The sequence below is a fragment of the Rhododendron vialii genome, chromosome 13a (assembly GCF_030253575.1).
Source record: "Rhododendron vialii isolate Sample 1 chromosome 13a, ASM3025357v1".
NCBI lineage: Eukaryota > Viridiplantae > Streptophyta > Magnoliopsida > Ericales > Ericaceae > Rhododendron > Rhododendron vialii.
In genome coordinates this window covers 19,109,254-19,123,092 of record NC_080569.1, presented here as the reverse complement: position 1 = coordinate 19,123,092, position 13,839 = coordinate 19,109,254, and the positions used below count along the sequence as shown (strand labels likewise).

At 36.5% G+C, this 13,839-nt stretch overlaps 1 long non-coding RNA gene and 1 pseudogene across 1 annotated transcript; one reads left to right on the top strand and one right to left on the bottom strand.

Moving 5' to 3' along the window:
* Positions 1-3,351: 3,351 nt before the first annotated feature.
* Positions 3,352-6,025, top strand: LOC131313326 (uncharacterized; annotated as a pseudogene).
* A 364-nt stretch (positions 6,026-6,389) lies between these two features.
* LOC131313327 (uncharacterized) lies at positions 6,390-10,500 on the bottom strand. Its single transcript, XR_009196167.1, has 5 exons — positions 10,371-10,500; positions 9,258-9,411; positions 8,505-8,691; positions 7,222-7,271; positions 6,390-6,643 (listed from the first exon to the last, which is right to left on the bottom strand). It is a non-coding gene; the product is annotated as an uncharacterized LOC131313327 (long non-coding RNA).
* Between the last annotated feature and the right edge of the window lie 3,339 nt (positions 10,501-13,839).

The following is a 13,839-nucleotide window of genomic DNA, read 5'->3' as shown; positions in this document are numbered from 1 at the left end:
AGACTTGTAAGTTTGCTTATTACAATATGAGGTATTTTTTTAGCATTGTTGTTAAGTTTGCTTATCCATACCAATTTGCTTATTACAATGTGGATGCTCTAAGTCTAGGTACACTATATCCAACCACTACACCATCCATTACATTTTTTGTAGGGCCCACCTCAAGTCTTAAAAAAATACAAAAAAATGTTCATAAATTTTAAAATAATATATTATGGGGCCCTGTAAAAAATCAGCTCCAACAAAATATCGGTAAATATTATTTCTTAATGTGTAGTTAAGCAGTTTCGCCCTTACAAATCAAGAAATAATAGTTACCGACATCCGTTAGAGCTAATTTTTTACATAGTCCAATAAAATATTATTCTAAAATTTATGGACATTTTTCTATATTTTTTTGGGACCCGGAGTGAGCTCTACAAAAAACATAGTGGATGATGTAGTGAATGAATGGTAGTATATGTAGCATCTCTCTTCATTTAATGACTACTATCATATGCCCCTCGGGCACATATTAACAAAACCCAAGTTTATTTTGTTATTTGTTTTAAGGCTTAATTGCAAAAATACCCTCTAAACTATCATTTTTTGGCAACTTCACCCCCTTAAGTTTAAATTCGAGTAACTTTACCCTCCTAACTACCAAATTCGAGCAATTTCACCCCCTCCCATTTTCCGTTAAAAATGGATGGACTGAAATAAAAAGACGAAGATGTAACGATCCAAATCAGCTAACCTGCTAACCATTCGCCTAATCACGTGGCTCAAAAGGTTAACCTCAAGTTATACTGTAACTGTCCGACCTTAACTTAAATCTTGCTTCAACTTCCACCTACCCACCGATGTGAGACTGTCACGTCCTCGATTTTTCACATAAATATAAAAGACTTTCCATAAATAAACCCTCATAATATCCCTTACGATACCCAAAAGGTTACTGTATTTCCATTCCTATATTAATACTTCCAAGTTCACAAGGTTTCAAAATATTACAACATCTGCTCAACGGCTCCAAATTAACATAAGTATCAAATTTCGAGAGAGACTTAAGGGTTACAATATTCCAAGTCAAAAGAATCACGATTTTAGTTACAAATGCATCTATCAAAAGATAGTTACAAAGATGAATGGGTAACTTCTTGGTTAGCTTTCAAAAGTAACGTCCACACTCTAAGCACTCCAGGCATGCAAGCTAAGGTTCCGGGTTAGCACCTGAAAATAATATAAAGCTTGAGCTACACTAGCCCAGTAGAAAAGTTTATGCAAACTCTATATGCAAGTGAGCTAAATGGTAAGTCAAATGACAACGAAGGAAGCACGACTATCATGATCAAGTGTCCCAATATCTCCAACCCTTCTTTTGTTCAAACTCATGAGTCATATTCGTTCAATTTGTGTCTCAACATATGATATTCTTTGTGTGTCTGAGCCAAAGCTCCTGTCGGGCCAGTTATGGAATCTTGATATCCCCTGTCAGACACCCACCCATCGATGGGTCCTGAGTGTTCGCGCGTCATTCACAAACTCAAGCGTATTGTTCGTATAAGTGTTGTGCATGAAGCTCATATTTATCCTTCCACAATTCCACCAATTTAAACAATTTCAACATATATATTTACCACATGGCACATGAGGACAAACATGGCTGCATGATTTCTTATTGTATATATATAAACCCATTGACTAGTCAAAGGCTTTAGGAAAGAAAATGATTTCAACAGCACAAGAGGTTTTGATAATTGACTGGTGGCCTAGCGGTGGGAATTGGGAATCTACGGGTAGAAACCCGAAACAGAAGGAACAAAATTTTGGTTCACAAGAATTCTCCCGGTAGAAAAAAAAATGGTACCGGTAGGTGAGAAAAATTAGTAATTCTACCGGTAGGGAACGAGTCTTACCGGTACAGACATAAAATAGTGAGTACACATTATCACGATGACAAAGTTCTACCGGTAGAGAAAACGTTCTACTTGTAGGAATTCAAAATTCTGGCTACTTTTCACCACATGATAAATTTTGATCCAAACCCAAGAACAACAAATACAAGCTCAAATAAGGCATAGGAACACTCAAATAACATATAAAGAGAGAGAAAATTTCATACCTCGAGTATCCAAACAAAAATCGATGAAGTTGAGCAAGCCCTAACTTCCGGAAACCAAATCTAGCGAAAATACATCCAACCGAGCTTTATCCAACGCGATACGAGCCCGAATATGCACGCAAAAAATGGAGTTGAGGTTGATTATTGTGGGTTTTGAAGTTAAAGATGAGTTTTTGGGTGAGAGAGGAGAGAGTGTCGAGAGAGATGAAATGGAAATGGGAAAAAGAAAAAAAAATCCCCCTGGTATACCCGACACACATGCACAAATTACACTAACACCCATGATTTTCAAATTCTTGCACTTTGACCCCCAACTTAATTTTCTCATTAATCCATCACTTATCCATTTGTAAAATATTAAAAAAAATTATATAACGGAAATTTTCGGGTCTCTACAGGGACTTTTATTCCCAAGTGAGTTCTCACAGTAAATATTGTTAAAATAGTTAGATTAGTACATTGAAAGTAAAGTTGAGCACCTGACCTATTTTCTCATGGCAATTATGTGCACACCTGATGCAATTTGACATCTTGAAAAGTAGAGACAATATTAGCACGAGTTAAACGCAAAACCTTCAATTTTTTGTGGTATGTGCCAAATCACAATTTTAAGTAGCTAAATTATATTTCATGCAAAATTAGTAATTTACACCAAATGCTCATACACAAATGAGAAAGTAAATAAGTATTGTCACGTTTTCATTGTAATCAATAACAAAAATCTCGTACTTGTCACATCATGATTATGTATTGTAAGGTTACATCCCGTATGCAAGTCAATCGTTTACTATTTTTACAAATAGTTTATAATGTTGCGTCTTTTTTTTGACCGGGCCCTTTTATTATGACTTTTGCTCGTTTTAGAAAGACCTAGTACGCAAAAAAGTAAAGAAAAATTGTAAAAAAAAGTCAGGATCAAGATGTCTTTTATAGACGAAAGCAACTTAAGGAGAAGGTAATCAATTTGTAAATTGAAAATAGAGGTGAAGATGATCAGACAAGAAAAATATTTAGAAAAGAAAAGAAGAAGGAAATGGAGGCCAAAAAGTAGAATAACGAAAGTACAAGGATATATTTGCAAGCATGATCCATAGGAATCTTAAAACATGGGGACGACTATGGAAGTGGTACAAATGGACTCCTAAACGAAGCTAAAGATTTGGTAGCAGGAAAAAAAGAAAAAAAGAAAAACTAAAGATTTGGTATCAGTTCTCGTCTCCATTATATAATAGGTATAATATAATGTGAAGATCAGGCAAAGCTCGGCTACAAATGGCGTTTCGGCCGAACCAAAGCAGATTCCCATCCATTTGAGCTTCTGGGTATGTTCGAAATCCTCAATACCTTTGTGGGTTTATTCTACATCTGTTAAAATTTTGCTTCTGATGATGAGAAACATGCATCTCTCTCTCTCTCTCTCTCTCTCTCTCTCTCTCTCTCTCTCTCTCTCTCTCTCTCTCTCATGCGGTTGTGCTGATGATTAATTACTGGTGACCTTTCTATTTCAATGGTTTGGATCTGTTGTTTTTCCATTTTATGAGGCCTTGCACAGATTACAGACATTCATTTTCTTTTCTGTAAAAATTGACATGGAAATAAAATGGAACGATGTTTTTGTGGGCGAGGCCCGCCTGCTTGAATTTGAGTTTGTACATTTTGGTACACGTGTATGGTGAAATGAAAATCAATTAAGCTCTTGTTCTTGACTTCTGATTAATTAGTCTGTCATAGTACTGTTTGATGGACATAGAAAAACGGTCACTATTCACGAATACAACCTTTAAGTTAGATTTAATGGTTCATGAGCAATTTTCGCTGTTGGGCATGCTCTATCCAATTGTCAACTACTTGTAAATGCAGTCTTCAGTGGTAAAGATTTTACAATGCAGTTCTACTTTGTAATGATTTTGGTCAATTTAGTAGCCTAAGATGATGGATTTTGATTCCAGAAGTTGGATTTTTCTAGTGACTAACTCAAGACTTGGTACTACTTTTTAAGTTTCTAACTTTCTTGACCCACTTAGTGCATCCGCACCCATGAATGCAAATTTGCCATTGCCGTTCTCATTTTTGGGCAATAAATAGTGTCATTTTGCCAAAAGAATGGCAAAGGTTTTGCACCCTTGTTTTGCGCTCTCTCTCTCTCTCTCTCTCTCTCTCTTTAAAAATGGCAATTTTTCCATGCAATGCAAAGAAATTGGCATTTGCCAAATTTGAGAGAATCTTTTGTTTGTGGGCGTAGCACCCAATTTGCCATTTTAGAGGAATGGCAAGGAATTATGCCATCTTTGGAGTGTGGATGCTCTTACAACTCATACTCCAGGATAGACCATGCTTTGAGAGGTGTAACATGCCCTTACAACTCACTCCTGACAATTATTCTTTTGGAATGTAAACCACTAATCAATTTATCGTTTAAGGCACAACAATTAGCTGAAAGTAATATGCAGGTTGGGAAATCCTTGTTTACTTGAGAAAACAATGCCGCATTTTATAACGCATATTGAATTATTTATGCATGAGGTATTGCTCTTATAATGGGTGTGGTTGTTCTTTGCATCAGTCAGTGTGCTTGCAACCTTCCTCAAGAACTTGCATTTAAGTGATACATCAAACTGGCCCGAGATCACATGTGATCTAGAACACAAGAAACTGCAGCAGAACCATCTTTCAACATGACTTTATTAGCAAAATTACGCTGTATTACAGTGGATGTTACAGGTACAATCCTTGCTTACAAAGGGAAACTTGGGGACTAGCCAAATCTGTTGGATTGCCTTGTCCTGATTACAAACGTGTGCACGAGGGCTTTAAACTTGCATACTCCAATATGGCAAAGAAGCATCCATGTTTTGGTCATTCAGACAAAATGCCCAATATTGTTTGGTGGAAGACTTGCGTGAGAGACTCCTTTATCAGGGTAAGAGAGTTTAATTGATCATGTTTCCTTGTATTCCCTGCCTTTTTCACTAATGAGACCTTTGGGCTGTGTTTAAATCACGAATTTTTGGAGGGATATATCAAGGGTAGGAAAATGACAGGAAAACAGAAGACGTGAATTAACACAATCACTTCATTATCTTCCTTTATGTTTTCCTTTCCTCTGAAAATTGCCAAGTGAATCCATCATCCAAACACAACTTTACCATTTCCAAGGAATGAATGATTGTTGATCTTGAATTTTTGACAGGCAGAGTACGATTACAATGAGGACACATTTGAGAAGGTATTCAAGCGCATATATGCAATGTTCGGTTCATCTGCACCTTATACTATCTTTCTGGGTTCTCAACCATTCCTAAGATGGGCTCGTAAAAATGGTCTCAAAGTAGGGATAGTTAGTAACGCGATGTGATTCTTCCTGCTTTGGGTTTGAATCAGGTAATATTAACGAACTCAAGAAATGAGATCTCATTGAAACTTCTACTTTGTTGGTTTGATTTGTACCGCTAAGCGCCTGAAAGTGTAGTACTAATATCTTGTGATTTTGTATTTAGGGAACCGAGTGGGACTTTGGTGTGTTCTCTGGTTTTGAAGGTGTGGAAAAGCCAAACCCTAAGATATACGAGATTGCGTTGGAGAAGGCTGGAAATGTTGTACCAGAAGAAGCCCTACACATTGGAGACAGCATGCGGAAGGACTATCTGCCGGCAACAAGTGTGGGGATGCATGCATTGTTGTTGGATAGGTTTAAGACTCCAGATGCCAATAATTGGAGAAAATCAGGTGCACCTGTTCTAGATGACCTAGTGGCTGCACAGGAATTGCTTACTTCTGGTAATCTGACTTGCTAATGAGTTTTGTATTTCTTTCTTAATTGCTCAATATGTACTGATATGGTGGAAAAGATATTCGTTGTCTGATAGTCTAAAAAATTTTATTCATTCTGGTCAACAGACATCAGCATTACATGTTTTGCTATTCTCTCTCTCTCTCTCTCTCTCTCTCTCTCTCTCTCATTATTGTAGTAATAAAATGAGCAATTAAGTTTCTAATCTATTTTCTTGGTGTTATTTGCTGATTGATCACGGCCCACTAGGACCGTTTAAAGAATTAATGAGATATGGATATTTGCGACTGAGAAACAGCGCAGCCCCCTTGGAAAAGAGTTTCATATATCCAATTAGAGCACCTACATCGGTGTAGGTTCACGGGGCATATTAGGTAAAACTAGGTGCACCTTCGTGCACAGCACGAATGCATGCCCGTTGAAGGGAACAAGTTTTGATATAGGCTAGATATGTTTTGATTGTAATTTTAGAGCCAGAAGTAATAGAAGAGTATGGAAACAAGTAGAAATATATATTACATAGATTGATCAAAGTAGCAAAAGGATTAGATGATTTACATACAGACCACATAGTGCGCAGTCTATTTATAGACGCTGAAGGAGCATAACACCAGTAAAGCTCGCAATAGTCATAGATAGCAGTAGTTATATTAAACCCCTCCTTCCTCTCCTGCAAGCTCTTCATCTGCTCTTTGTATTGAGAAGCATTGATGCGTCTGCAGCTCCAAAAGAATCCATTTTCATGTGCTCTATTTATGAGTAAGACAATACAATTACCAAACCTTAATATGACTTGCAAAATTAATATCTTCACCCGTCTTTAAACTAAAGATTCATTAATTTATCTCTAACAACTTAGTACCATTCCTTAAGTGACCCTCACAGGATTTCCAAAACCCATCTTCAAAATCAATGCTTCCACTATCCTTGGAGCAAGAATTAGTGATTTCATTTCAATAAGAGTCCATTCTTGGGGCAATTTTTTTTTTTTTTTAAAAAGGACCCCTTTTTGGGAAGGCAAAAAACTGTGAGAGTACAGAAGCTTATTCATAAGCTTATTCGGCCATAAATATGGTGTTAGGAAGCAAAAGCTCCTATTAAGCATTTCTTAGCTGGCCTATTCTCGGTATTTACTTCAAGAATCAAGATTGTAAGAGTATACTATGATTTTAGATTCTTTTCCATTCCTCGTTATCAGATCAGCTAGGGATTGTGAAGAGGAAAAATAAATAAAAAACAAAAAAAAAACTAAAAGCTAAGGAATTTTGAAAGTAAGACCTCATCTGTTACCAATAAGGATAACCAACAAGAGAGTAGAGATGAATACCTTGTGACCAAAAAGCGGACAGCATGCCCTCCGGAATACTGAAATTTTGTCTACAAAAATAGTCTTGTATCCGGTCCAGGAACACATTCAAAAGCTTTAATTTCAACCAATCGGATAAAAGTTAACTCAAATTAAGGGATAAAGAAACTATTACATTACCAGCGAAATATATTTTAGAACGTACATTTCAAAATATAACATAAACATTTGGAGACGTTAAATTTGTTAATCCTTCAAACTTTTACAGGAGAAAAAATAAGAATCCAACCAACCAAAAATAGATGTCAATGACCTAATTCCGCAACTTAGCCAGAATAAGTCCATTAAGTAATAATCAAAATCAAGGTTGGAACAAAAAAAATCAAATGACCTTCTCATAGTAGATTCAAAAAGAAGTTAGTTTGAACTTTGAACTTTAATTGTTCCATGAAATCCATTCCCTTATGGATTAAGCTAAATATTAGTATGGTTTTGATTGGTTTCTAATTTATGTCATCCACTCTTCTAGAAGGAAATGAAACAGTAGACTGCATCTATGTGCTTCTGCAAAGGTGCACATATTCAAGAAACTAAATATAGCCATCTAAAATTGCATACGTTGAGATAATAATCCCGAATTTTTTCTCTGCGCCTATTATGATGATCGCAATAGATTATAGAAAAATGACCATGAACAAAAAAGGATCTTTTGGAAAGGGTTAGTTGTTGACACTTTCATTTCTATCACAGATCACTACCCCAATGTTTGTCTCTTTCATTGGTTGCCCCTATTATAGAGCGAATTGATAAGTTTAATTTATGTTCTTTGAAAGTGACTGTGGGATTCAAAATGACATCTACAGCTAAGCAATTCTTTGTTATGAATTCTTCTCTTGATCACGTACAAACTATCGTTGTTAATCAATAAATTTGATCAAGAAACCCCATAAATGGAGAGGTGACAGATAGGTATCAAACTTAATTGTAAGAACTTTTTTGCTAAATTTTTAAAAAAAAGACGAAGATAGCAAATGTAGGCAGAAATACCATAACTATTTCACCCAATTTTCAATTAGCTAAAATTTTGTATACTCCAAACACAAACCACCAAAAAGAGACATGAAGGAATCCTTGGCATAGGTGGCTTTTCCTTTTCCCTTATTCGTAGAGCTTGACACTTTCAGATACCACCACGGACAAAGAGATGTATAGTAGTATCACATAAAGTTGTACCTATGTCTAACGAACAAAGACAACAAATGAAACTGGTGAATAAAATCAGTCATTCGATTTTTTTTTTTTACCTATTTGGCCGCTTGAAAATTGGTCACAAATCCTTGACAGTGCCTTAGCTGGAGATTGAGTGGACGTTGAATCTGCACTTGCCGATTGCTGCATAGGTTTTGCACATGTAGGCCTTAAATGTCATGTGGCACTTTTTGGATTCAGCTAAGTTGTGGAGCAACGGGAGTGGAAGTTGTTGCTGGCTTCCTGCATTAAGTAGATAGCAATTAGTTTTTGTTCTTTGTTTTTCTCATTGCTTGAACATGTACATAAACCTAAACTCTTATAGCAAAGCAGAATATTGAGAATTTAAAAAATGGAAGGAAAAGAAACCTTTGGCCTTTGGTACCAATTTCCATACTCCTTTCATTCATTGTTTTCATTTGTTACCTACTAAATCCTTATGTTTAATTCTTAGTCCCTAAAATGACCAGACATGAAGTTTTCTTAGAGAGGATAGTTAGTCCTTTGTTTTAAACAAATATGTCCTGGTATTTGCAAAGGTCCTATGGTAGTACTTGACAAAAGCAGTTTATAACCTATTGCATGAGGGAAAAATTCAAGTTGATCAGTAAAATTGAAGACATGAGCTTTAGTTTTTTGTCTTTCCCTTGCAAAGGGTAGCAAATGGTAGATTGATGTTGGTGAATTTCATGACATCGAAATAAATCATGTTCTCTTTCTTGAAATCACCATGCGAAAACTGAAAAAAACCAGTACTATATATATGTAAACGGAATGGTTCAGTATTAATGGCCTAAAAATATGCTTACACCAGTTGCATTTGGTGCCATTTGGGATGCCAGTTGCATTTGGTGCCATTTAGGATGCTGTAATTGCATAAAATTGTCCTGCAACCTCAGGAAAGGAAAGACTGTTGCTTTAATCGATCTAGTTGGATCTGTGATTTGAACATTGAATTTGACACTACAACATGGTGATGTTTGTTAAGCTATATATGATATAACGTTTATGCTAGATGTTTAGATTAAAGCTAGGTTTTTTAACTGGCCAGTTGTAGTACTCTTGTGCATATATACACAGTCACCTGTCAACACAAATTGTATGTTTACACATTAAGTTCATAAACAATCCTAACCGTAAGCACAACACAACCATATAAGTCAAAATATAAACAAGCTATAGATAAGTCTTACGCTTCAAAAGGGTTTCCAAAAAACACATCCAGCGACACACGGCATAGCAGGAGCAACAAAACCAAGCACGGATTGATAGCAAGTTTTAAAGGAACACCTCTTGACTAAAAGGAATCACACCATATAAATATGAGGATGTACTCCATTAGCGAGTGTGATACCAGAGTTCGAGTCTAACTATTAATCCAAAATTCGATTTACATAGAGTCACTCCTTATATACAGTAATAATCCCAACCAAAAATCAAAACCCAAAATCAAAACCCTAACTAAAAATCAAAGTCCGTGATCAAAACCCTAATCCAAAAATTCTGAATCCGGAAATCAAACTCTGTGACCAAAAACCGTAATTCAGAAATCAAAGATTGTGAGCAAAAATCTGAATCTAGTCCAAAAATTCAAAATTACGCTAGATAAACAGTCAAATACAAATCGAAACCCAAAAATCTCAAATCAAAAACCAAGACTTACCAAACAAACCCCAAAAACACCCCACCAAGCCAACCCCAAGGGATGTAACACAACCACAAACAAGAGGCAAAATCAACGCAAGCCGCATGACCAAATGATCCCGGAAAACCCAGGTAACTAAGTGGAAAGCTAGAAACCAACGGCAACAGACATCTCCTCCCAATAAGCATACCGCAGGAGCCACAGAGCACAAGGAGCAAGTGCGAAAAAAGAAAACGGGAAGAAAAGAACCAAAAAGAAGCACAGTCGCAACAGTTACCTCTGGATAGCAAGCGGCAACGCAGTCGAAGGCTAGGAAGCCGGAAATCGCCCCGAAATTTCTCTCTCTCTCTCTCTCTCTCTCTCTCTCTCTCTCCAACTGTTTACGTCTGAACCAGACGGAGAAAAGAAAAGGAAGTGGAGGAGACGTGGGCTAATAACATCCACGTAGATATCCAACAAAAGTGAGCCCCCATAAATCAAGGGGCATAATTGGAAAAAAGAGAGCATCTGAAAGACCTGAGCAATTAGTAAAATGGCCGAAATCAAAGGGCAAAATTGTCCCAATTGAAAAATGGCATCCCCCAATCCCGTTCTTATTATTTAGGAGGATGGATGGAGAAGGAAAGTCTCAAAAGCTACACCAGAATAGCAAAACAGAGAAATTGTTCATGAGCAATTAGATAAACAATAGTTTCTTTCTCCTGATGAGTGTTCATCTGCCCTTTCACCCACTTCCTCTCTCTCTCTACCCCTCTCTTTCTCTCTCTTACAATATTTTACTCCCTCCATCCATTTTTAAGTATCTTGCTTCGTAATTCCAACTTATTAAAAAGACATCATCATTATATCTTGCACATCAGTTTTTTCCTCCATTTTCTCTGCTTATCCATCATCATTACACTTTTACTCACTAATTTTTCAAAATAAAATCTACTTTTAGGGACAAAATAGACAATGCACTAACTTTTATCTACTAACTTTACAAAATGGACACTTATTAAAGGACAGTCTAAAATGGAATACTGGACTCTAAATAAGGGACGGATGGAGTAATATTTTATAAGAAAAGAGAAGATAATAGAGAAGATTGGTGTAGGATTGAAAGAGATTTAAGTAGTAAAATAAAAAAATGAACTGTTGAATAGGTAAAATGCATTTTGCTTGGTGTATATGCTCTCTTAGAGCAAGTACATCAGATTAGGCAGAAATTGAGCCAAAATTGCCAATGAACAATACACATTTTTTCTTTTAACTACCCATATTTTTTTCAATACTATACAAATACTATTTATTTTACATATTCTCTATTAAAATAATATTTTCTTTTTCTTTTTTCTTCTTTTCTTTTCACTATTCTTTTTCTTGTTGCCGGAGAGAAAGAGAGGCTAGAAGAGAGATAAAATAATATTAAATGTATAAATGGTGAATAATTTTTAGGTAAATTTACCTAGTGTTGCAAAATTTATTTTACCTAACCTCAAAAGGGGCTATTGCTAACATGGTGCAATGCTTATTTTGGGTTTTTGCTTAGGTAAAATACCTAAGATGTTCTTTTACCTAATCTAGTGTACATGCTCTTAGGGAGTTAGATTTACAGTAAGTCTGTCAATGGACCGGATTGGATCTAAATCCGATAGGATCCGAAATTGCTTGAATCCAATCCGAATTTTATAAATACTCCGAATCCGTAAAATCCAAATCCAATCCGTTTTTTTTTTTCTTCCAAAATTTTTGCAAGCAAGGGGGAAAATTTTTTAAAAATTAATGTATTGTTTGAATTAAGATTTGAAAAAAAAAATTCAACTCAAAAAATAGTCATCACCTCTCTTCCAATCATTATTCTCCACGCATTACACTTATCTTCGATTCTCATTTTTTTTCTTTATCTCTTTTTATTCATTATATATACTTTCAATCATTATTTTAATAAAAAAATTAAAAATTTCTCTAAAACTCGTTGAAACGCAACATAAATGCCTTCCAGATCTGAGGCAGTATCGAAGAATGAAAGCCTTCTTCACGAGTAAACGGAGCCAGTCGGCGGTGGAGGCGGTGCTCTACGTCCGATTCTGCGGAGGAATCCAACGGCGCCTTCGATAACAACATCTACTTAGATCCCAAAATCATCTCTGTTTCTCCCGAAGAAACAACAGCCAGGAGTTAACGACAGCGAGACAAGACCCCACCGCCGATCTCGGGCTGACGTAAGGTTTTCCGGCGAAGCGGAGGGCGGAGACGCCGTCGTTGAGCTCGGAGGAATCTAGAAGGACGTCGTTGGAGAGTGGATGGGGGTATCATCGGAGTATACATACTTTTTACCGGCTACCAGAGAACCGGCGAGGTTTGGCGACGGCGGGGGTTCCGGGGTTAACTTGGTTTCCCACTTTTCTGTTTGTATGAGGGGAGAGAATTATTACTGGACCAAGATGAGTGGGCCTTATCCAATTAAAAATGTTATGGGCTTTAATAAACGAGCTGTGCTACGTGCACAGCAGTTGTGCACAGATCTCATTTTCTTCCGGTTCGGGTAGCACAAAGCCGCTCATGTTGTTCTAAATATGTCGTTTAAGGTCTCTGTAAAAAATGAATTTCGTTCGATATCGTTAGAGGCGTTAACAAAACACCCAAAATCACTTCAGAATTTAGGCCTAATATGATAAGAATAACATGAGAATAACAAGATCTTACTATGATAAGAATAACAAGATTTTTGCACCGATTCAATCGGAGTTAAAATTTGAGCACTAATTTTTTGAGACCGTTTATATATTAAAAATATAGTTAAAAAATTAAGTGGTCCAATTTTTAATCTGTTTGATCTTACTATTCTGATCATATTATTCTAAAGAGACATAATCAAATTTTGTCTCTAAAGCTCTCATAATCACGTTTCTGCTCCATAAGATAGCAAATTAGTGGTTGAAATTTTTTATTTAATCAAAACGGCAGCGTTTGCAGAGTGTGGGTAGGGGCTCCTGTGCTCCTCAGGCAGCAAAGCCCCCGGGTCCGTGCATAAATGGGCAGAAAGGACATGCGCGCGTTGGTAGACGGGCACTAATTGCACTTAAGGGTGTTTTTGGAAGGAATAACAGGACAGGACTTACTCGGCTATAAGCTTCTTTTGGAAATTATGCACAGGACTTATTGGGGCTTTGTCCACTTAGATGGGCCAGCCCGGAAGAAGCCCCGGATTTAATCCGATACAGTTCGAATCCGATCCGCATTTGGCTTATCGGATTCGGATTATCGAATTCCGGATCGACGATATCGGATTCAGATTAAATCCAATCCATTGACAAGCCTAATATACGGCATAGGATGGTGATTTGTGATGCAAATTTTTTCCTTTTGAGTGACTGTACTAGGACTTTGAATGTCCTTCAGACAATTTTGGCACTGGTTTGCAGATTGAATGAGCTGATGATTTCATCATGTGCTCTGCCTTTTCTGAATAGTATACTAGGGACCAATTCAAAGATTTGGTTATACACTGAGCTTCATAGGCTTTGATCTGCCAAATGGATACTGTCAAGTTGAAGATTGATCTTTCTTTAGCTATTGTCTTTCTTTCGTGTTGACGTGCTAATCAATGTCCTACTACGGTTACTATTCCCTCCGTCTCTTTTTTAAAGTCCAATATTTCATTTTGAGCTGTCCTTTAATAAGTGTCCATTTTGTAAAATTAGTGAGTAAAAGTTGGTACATTTTTCATTTTGCCCCTAAAAGTAGATTCTATTTTGAAAAGT